Source organism: Mustela nigripes, chromosome 1, assembly GCF_022355385.1.
Source record: "Mustela nigripes isolate SB6536 chromosome 1, MUSNIG.SB6536, whole genome shotgun sequence".
In the NCBI taxonomy this organism is placed as follows: domain Eukaryota; kingdom Metazoa; phylum Chordata; class Mammalia; order Carnivora; family Mustelidae; genus Mustela; species Mustela nigripes.
In genome coordinates, this window is record NC_081557.1 from 261,800,103 (window position 1) to 261,808,158 (window position 8,056).

At 37.8% G+C, this 8,056-nt stretch overlaps 1 non-coding gene across 1 annotated transcript; it reads left to right on the plus strand.

Moving 5' to 3' along the window:
- Positions 1–4,861: 4,861 nt before the first annotated feature.
- On the plus strand, positions 4,862–4,968 carry LOC132009410 (U6 spliceosomal RNA). The gene has a single exon (XR_009401906.1). It is a non-coding gene; the product is annotated as a U6 spliceosomal RNA (small nuclear RNA).
- Positions 4,969–8,056: the final 3,088 nt, after the last annotated feature.

Sequence of the window (8,056 nt, forward strand, 5' to 3'; positions counted from 1 at the left end):
GGCTTTTGCTCAAATATCATTGCATTAGGGTCTTCCTCAGAACACACTTTATAATACACACACACACACACCTTTTTTCCTTAATTCATCAATTATCACCTCCAATAGAATGCCAGTTCCTTGAGAGTTGTGCATATGCAAAGGGGACCTTGGGAGAGGCAAGGAAGACTATCAGGCATCAGTTACTTGAATGGGTTCTGCTGTCACAAGGCTTGATTTGGAACTCCAGTTCCACCACATTCCCATGTGACTTTAGCCAAGTCATTCAACCTCTCTTAACCTCTATATGCCTATCTAAAAATGGGCTAAAAGATGAACACTAAAGAACCTCTCTAAACCTCTATATGCCTATCTAAAAATGGGCTAAAAGATGAACACTGCAGACTCTGAGGAACTAACTGAGGGTTTTGGAGGGGAGGGTGGTGGGAGGTTGGGGGAGACTGGTGGTGGGTATTAAGGAGGGCACGTATTCCATTGAGCACTGGGTGTGGTGCATCAACAATGAATTCTGGAACAGTGAAAATAAATTTAAAAAATAAATAAATAATTTGTAATAAATGGGTTAAAAGAGTTTGTTGTTGGCAGGACTAAATTAAGATAATTCATAAAATGTACTTTGCACAAAGTAGTTGTCATAAAATATTAGCTATTGTTTATTATTACATGATAGAGTGGGGCTGGCTAGTGGTGAAATAAAGAAAGAGAGAAAAAAAAGGTATCGAGAGCCAAGACACTGGGCTTACTCTGGAGCAAATATTTAGATAAGTAAGGCCCTTCTTACCTATTAAAATGTTTGTTTAGAATAAAAAGTAAATGGCAACAGGACTGACAACAGTCACAGTATTTCTAGTGTTGACCTAGCTAGAATAGAGGTGAGGCATAATTAGATCAACTGTCAGATGAAAGAGGAAGGTAGTTGAGAAAAACAAAAAGCCTGATTCAGCAGAGGATTTAGTGCGTCATGTAACACCATATCCTGTTATTTTTTCAGCTATTAACCAGTATCATGTGTCCCAGCAGCATAAGGATAGTTAAACCTAATTTATTCAACGTCAGCAACCATTGCCAGAGGCCACTAACTCCAGCTTTAGTGAACATGGTCATCAAATGATGAAGAAAAGTCCAAGTGAGAGATCTCTTTATAAACCCTGCGTTTGGAGAAATGAGAGATGTATTATAGCATTATGTAAATACAGAATTATATTTCTGTATTCAGTCACAATAATAAAGAAATCAAAAAACTCTGTAAGGATATGTTTAATTATATTTACTCTGTCATTTCTATCTCTTACTCATTTCTCCAATATGTATACCTTTAATATGTTGGTAAATCCAAATATTAGCTTATATCCAATCATACCATTTGAGATTTCTATGATTCATAAGCATGCTCAAATCAATTTGGAGCCAATTCACAATTTTAGTATTTGCCAAAACATTAAATACTAAGATTTGCATCACAAGTATCAACATGATGAAGGCAACCAGGTTGGTAAAAACTCTCTCACAGATGACTATCTCAGAAACGGAAATGCACAGTTGGGTATTAATATTGTTTTTATTGGGAATCTCCTAGTTGGCACTCCAACATCTCATACTCCTAAATCAACAGACAGCTCATTCTTACCTGTGTCATGAAGTATCAGGGATTTTCCATAAGCTCAATATTTGATGAGTTGGCCAGTAGCAAATAAGTCTTAAGTAAAATATTGAAGCAAAGTAGTCTCATTGTTGAACATGAAACAAATGTTTTAGTGTAAAATTTGAGGTTTAAATCACATCTGCTGTGGCACCCTGGGGAAAGGTATCTGCTCTGAAGATGGATGTTAAGTAGACTTGGAAAGGCTCTCCCTAAGTGTGTCCATCCATACAGAAAGAAAAGCAATGCAAGTCCCTGTTTTGGTGGTCAACTGTGGCATAAGCAAAACAGCCATCAGTCTAGGGCTTAGCAGGATGAGGTCTGGTCCAGGCTGACAGCTGAGTGGAGCAATTCCCCTGTCAAGTCTTTCTGTGATAAGAAGAGGACAAATAAAGAAACGAAACAAGGCTGCCCTGTTGATAAAGCAGGAGGAAAAGTCTCTGATGCTCTTGAACTCCTCATACAAGGTAGAGTGTTTGCCTAGTCACTGAGGCACAGAGGCAAGCACAAAACACATGAGCAGGGCAGATTATTTCTGGTCAGTCCTTTTCTCAATCTTGATAACTGAGACAGCTTCTTACCTGCCTGGAAACTAACATCTGAAAATGGTTTAGGGGTAAGTGGAAATGTAAATTCATGAGTCATTTCTAGAGAATAATAGACTTCATAACTTAATAACATTTGATATGATAAAAGCCCACGTAACATGATAGCCTTTAGGGTTTTAAACATGGTGTGCTTTAGGCATCTGTGATGCCTCAGATGTAGAGAAGGAGAGAGGAATCACACATTTCACCATCTCAGACATCACTATACCTAGATAGAATTCATGGAAACATCCTCTGCATGGCCGCCAGATTGTGAACTAAAGGGTTACATGAACTAAACAAACTAAAGAGTTCATTTTGGACCTCTCTATGTCTGCTGGTCTCCACAAGACCACCTAGAGATGATGGGGCAGTTGTTAAACCACTTCTCTTCCTTTATCAGAGCCTCTATATGAATACATAGCACCTGAAAGAGAGGGACACCTAGGGTTTGTGGGAACTGTCCAAGGTGGCAAAGGAAGAGGATCCCTTAGGAACTAACCTCTAAATCAGTACTTATGGTTACCAAAGTTTAAAAAAAAATTAAAAAGAGGGAATTTTTCAGTACATAGAAGCCCTAGTTTTTTTTTTAATTTTTATTTATTTTTTAAAAATTTCACTGTTCCAGAATTCATTTTTATGCACCACACCCAGTGCTCCATGCAATATGTGCCCTCCATAATACCCACCACCAAGCTCACCCAACCTCCCACCCCTCATCCCTCCAAAACCCTCAGATTGTTTTTCAGAGTCCACAGTCTTTCATGGTTCATCTCCCCTTCCAATTTCCCCCAACTCCCTTCTCCTCTCCATCTCCCCTTGTCCTCCATGCTATTTGTTATGCTCCACAAATAAGTGAAACCATATGATAATTGATTCTCTCTGCTTGGCTTATTTCACTCAGTATAATCTCTTCCAGTCCCATCCATGTTGGTGCAAAGTTGGTTATTCACCCTTTCTTATGGTTCATAGTATATATGGACCACATTTTCCTTATCCATTCATCCATTGAAGGGCATCCACAGTTTGGTGACTGTGGCCATTGCTGTTATAAATATTGGGGTACAGAAGGCCCTTCTTTTCACTATATCTGTATCTTTGGGGTAAATACCCAGTAGTGCAATGGCAGGGTCATAGGGAAGCTCTATTTTTAATTTCTTAAGGAATCTCCACACTGTTCTCCAAAGTGACTGCACCAACTTGTATTCTCACCAACAGTGTAAGAGGGTTCCCTTTTCTCCACATCCTCTCCAACACTTGTTGTTTCTTGTTTTGTTAATTTTGGCCATTCTAAGTGGTGTAAAGTGGTATCTCAATATGGTTTTGATTTGAATCTCCCTGATGGCTAGTGATGATGAACATTTTTCCATGTGTCTGTTAGCCATTTGTATGTCTTTACTTGAGAAGTGTTCTGTTCAGTTTTGGGCTATAGTTCAGGACCAGTGATTGGATGGGTCCAATCCTAGGGAAATATAGCTAAATAACCAGCTAAAAGAGAAAGAGATTGATGAAAATCTATTGACAATGTTCTCATCTGGAAGTTTTTCAATGACCAAAGATTATGAATATCTCTGAGTCTGTGGCCTTACTATTAAAGACTATTGAAGAGATATTTGGAATATGGGGAAGAAAGAAAAGGAAAGGGAAGGAAAAAGAAATGAAATGAAATGAATGAAAAAGAGATATGTCTGTTAACTCCACCAAAGGACAGGAGAAAACAGAAATCTCTTATGTTCTGATGCTGAAAAGCTATTTCTGAAGACAATGGAGAGACGATTAATGAAATAAATTCTAGAAGATTTTAGAAGATTTAAGTTCACTTAGAAAATATGAGAACAAATGCTAGCTGAAACTAAATAAGTCTTCTGTATAGATATAGGTGAGCTGAGAATGCTGAGTGACCACCCCCATCACCTTAATTTTTGGTCGCTATAGCTAAAATTTGGGAGAATCAAGATAGGGAAGTGGTATTCAGGGCTTAAAATGGGGACAAAAGGAGAAGATTACAAAAACATTCCTGGAAACTCAGCTCATACCTTGGTTATAAGCACTGATGTGTTCAGGACAGCATGTTGAAATCATGCCTTCCACATTAAACCCACATTTGGGTTTTGTGGCTAGCCAGGGTTCCTTCCCTAAGTAGAGTTAACATATCCTCAGTCCTTGAAAAACCAAGGTCCCAGTGGCATACTCATGTATATCTCTGCTACCACCATGAGGCAATTTAGTTACCCACCAAAGGAGTACTGCTTGGAACTAAGAAAAGGCCTCTCTGAAGGAGAGAAGGGATAAAACAGGGATAAAAATAATATAGAAATTTAGTCTGTTAAGGACAAAGTAGACTCTGAAGTACTAAACTCTATTCTCTAACTGATAAGCCTCTATCAGTTAGAGAATAAACAGGATAGAAGAAAGGAAAATTTCTAAGACTTTTTTTCTGATTACTATCTGACTTCCTATTACTTAATGTTATAAGACAATAGGTTTGCCCATTATACAGTTGGTGATCAATAATGTCTGTGAAATAAATGCATTGTTAAGTTAATTAATGGGTCTTTGTTGTTTGAGAACTGGTGCTTTTCTCTCTGTACATTACAGAGAGACTAAAATTATTTGATTAAATTGCAAGATTGTAGTGCTCACTTCAACAGCACATATACTAAATTTAGAAATATACAGAGTAGATTAACATGGCCCCTGTGCAAAGATTACATGAAATTACATTAAGTATTTCATATTTTTAAAAGGATTAAGAATATACTTATCTAGATGAGCACAAAATAATGTATAGAATTGTTAAATCATTATACTCTATACCTAAATTTCATATAATTAGTATAACTAAGTATACGTTAATCATACTTTAATTTTTAAATTATGATATTATAACAATATAGGATGGATCATATAAAAGTTATATCACATGGGAATCCAACATGAGCTATAGTAATAGTGACATTGGTAGGATTATTTTTATCCTGTCTAAGGTCGTAGTACATTATCACAAGAGTAGTCTGGTAAAAATCAGTTACCTCACCTACTTTGAGGATCTTTTTTAGAAGACCCTACCAACTAAGTCCAAATAGCTTTTAACTGATGAAAGCTAAATGATCTGTGGATAGTACAATATATCAAAGGAAAATTCATGGCTAGGGTTCCTGTACTGTCTCTACATGAAATGAATGCTGGCTATTTACAAGGCAAATGACATCAAAATGTTAAATGATTGTGAAAATATTAGAATAAACATTGGATAATTGCTTTATTTAAGATTAGTGACCTAGAGACATCTGTTATATTAAAGTTCTTGGCTAACAATTGGCCAGAGGTTAGTATAGGATCCCACCATTCAAATACCTTACCAACTGAAAAATAATCCTGAAAAAAGCACGCGAATATCTGTTGAGTATGATACTATTAATTGTCTACCTAAGGCTGGCCAAAAAGCTTGTCCCCCATGCCAAGAAACATGAATTTTTTTGGCTTGCTACAAAATTAGTGTTTGTAATTAAAATGCTGGGTACCAGCAGATGATGAAAACTAGAGAAAATCCTCCTTTGTCTCTTCAGTGAGGTTTTTCTTGCATTTAAATAGATGTCTCAGGATGTGTTATCAGAAGCCCCTGAGAGGTTTCAGCACTTACTGAAGAAAGTATTTGTGGTGAGACTCATCTAGAGGAGGTAGGGTAACTCCAGCAATGGGCAGTGGCAGTGATGGTGGCTACATCTTGTTTCAGCTGCAGCAGTTCTCATGAAAGCATCCACTGCCCAGTATTACAAGTGTGTAGGACTAATGCAAACTGTGGTGTCCATGACCATTGGCGGAAGCTTGTGTTGTCTGCACCAGCCTGGTTCTGCTATGTGGTTTTGGACATTTTTCTTGATGTGTATGTTTTGAGACTGGTTCTTCGGCCTTGCTGGAGATTGTGTGAGCCTGTCAGTATCTTTTGAATGCATGTCTTTTTTTTGCTTAAATTGTTATTTGTTATCTGCTAATGATCATTGCTCTAGCAGAATATTAGAATCACAGGAGAGTCAATATGAAGTCTCTTTGACTAGGTCTCTGAAAAGAGCCAGTTTTGTGAAGTTTTTATATATGGTGTGAAGCAGATTTCACTCCTGACAGAGTGAACAGCAAGAGGAAGTAATAGCTGATAGCACTCTCTAGCCACATTCCACCAAATATGGCATAAAGGCTTTCTCTGGAAAGCAATGTGGCAAAGTGAAAGAGCATGGGCCTTGGAATCCAAAACTACTATTTGCAAGATATGTAATAAGACAGTGAAACTCTCTGGAACTGTGTTTTCCTTATATGTACAAAGAGTAATAGCAGAATAGCATTTGTTTGGCAGGCCTGTTATAAGAATGGAAGAAAATCAATATAAAGTACTCATCCAAAACCCGGAGAGAAGCAAGGATCAGAAATCCAGGGGTGCCTGGGTGGCTCAGTGGGTTAAGCTGCTGCCTGCAGCTCAGGTCAGGATCTCAGGGTCCTGGGATTGAGTCCCGCATCAGGCTCTCTGCTCAGCAGGGAGCCTGCTTCCCCCGCCCCTCTCTCTGCCTGTCTCTCTGCCTACTTGTGATCTCTCTCTGTCAAATAAATAAATAAAATCTTTAAAAAAAAAAAATCCAGAAAAAAGGAAGTGTCTTGAACATGAGAACAAATACTCTCAGGCAGCAGACCACTAAATATTAAAGTACTCGAGTCACTTTTCTAGAACATGACTTCTTTCTAGCTCTCTTGCTAGGTAGATTCCATAAGTCATTCTTCATGCTGGTGTCACTTACACAAGAGCTCCAACACAGACCAGTTTTCTGAGTTTCAGACTCCAACTTCCTCCTTGATACTTCCACTGGGATATGTCACAGGCATTTCAACCTCTATCTGTCTTAAAGAGAATTCTTAATTCTACAACCATCTACACATGTTCCTTCTCCAGTCTTTTTCCTCTCACAGTATTAGCATACACTCCATTGTTTCCTTCAAACAACTAGGAGTAATTCTTGAATTTTCTTTGCCTGAATCCAACCCATCAGCATGGGGAGAAGGTTGTATCTACAAAGTGTATTCATAATATTCCAGCATCTCTAAATCTCCATTTAATATTTTCTCCATCCACCTCATATCTCTCATCTAGACAAGAGGATGGCCTACTTCCCTAAAGAACTAGATGGTAAATACTTTTGCTTTGCAGACTCTGTGATCTCTGTCATAATTATTTAATACTGTCATTATAGCATGAAACCAGTCATAGCCAATGTGCCTACAAATCACCAATGGTTGTATTTCAATACAACTTCAGTTACAAAAATATGTGGCAGGCCCATGAACTATATAGTTTGCCTAAAGTTCACCTAAACTGTTAGAGTTGCCTTCTAACTTAGGTTTCTGTGTCTAAATTTTACACTACTGTTTCAAGCAGAAGTTAGATGTTTTCTAAAACATAAAACAACTCATATCTTCTTGCAACATAAAGTCCTTTAAAAGCTTTATACTGGAAATAAAATAAAGTATGAATTCTGTTCCCTGGTCTAGAAATTTTTGTACGATTCAGCTTATTTATCTTTCTGACCTCACTCACACTACTCTTCCTCTTTCTAACCAAGCTCTAGCCATCGTCAGCCTTCTTTTAGTTATTAAAACACAAGCTCCTCAGCAACTCTTAGTTTGTTCCCTATAGTTAAGAGTCTCTTATATTTTACCTCCCTCTCTGATGGAAGAGAGTTGGGTTGGGGAGAGGGTAACTGGGTGATGAGCATTAAGGAGGACATTTGATGTAGTGAGCACTGGTGTTATATGCAACTGATGAGTCACTAAGTTCTTCCCCTGA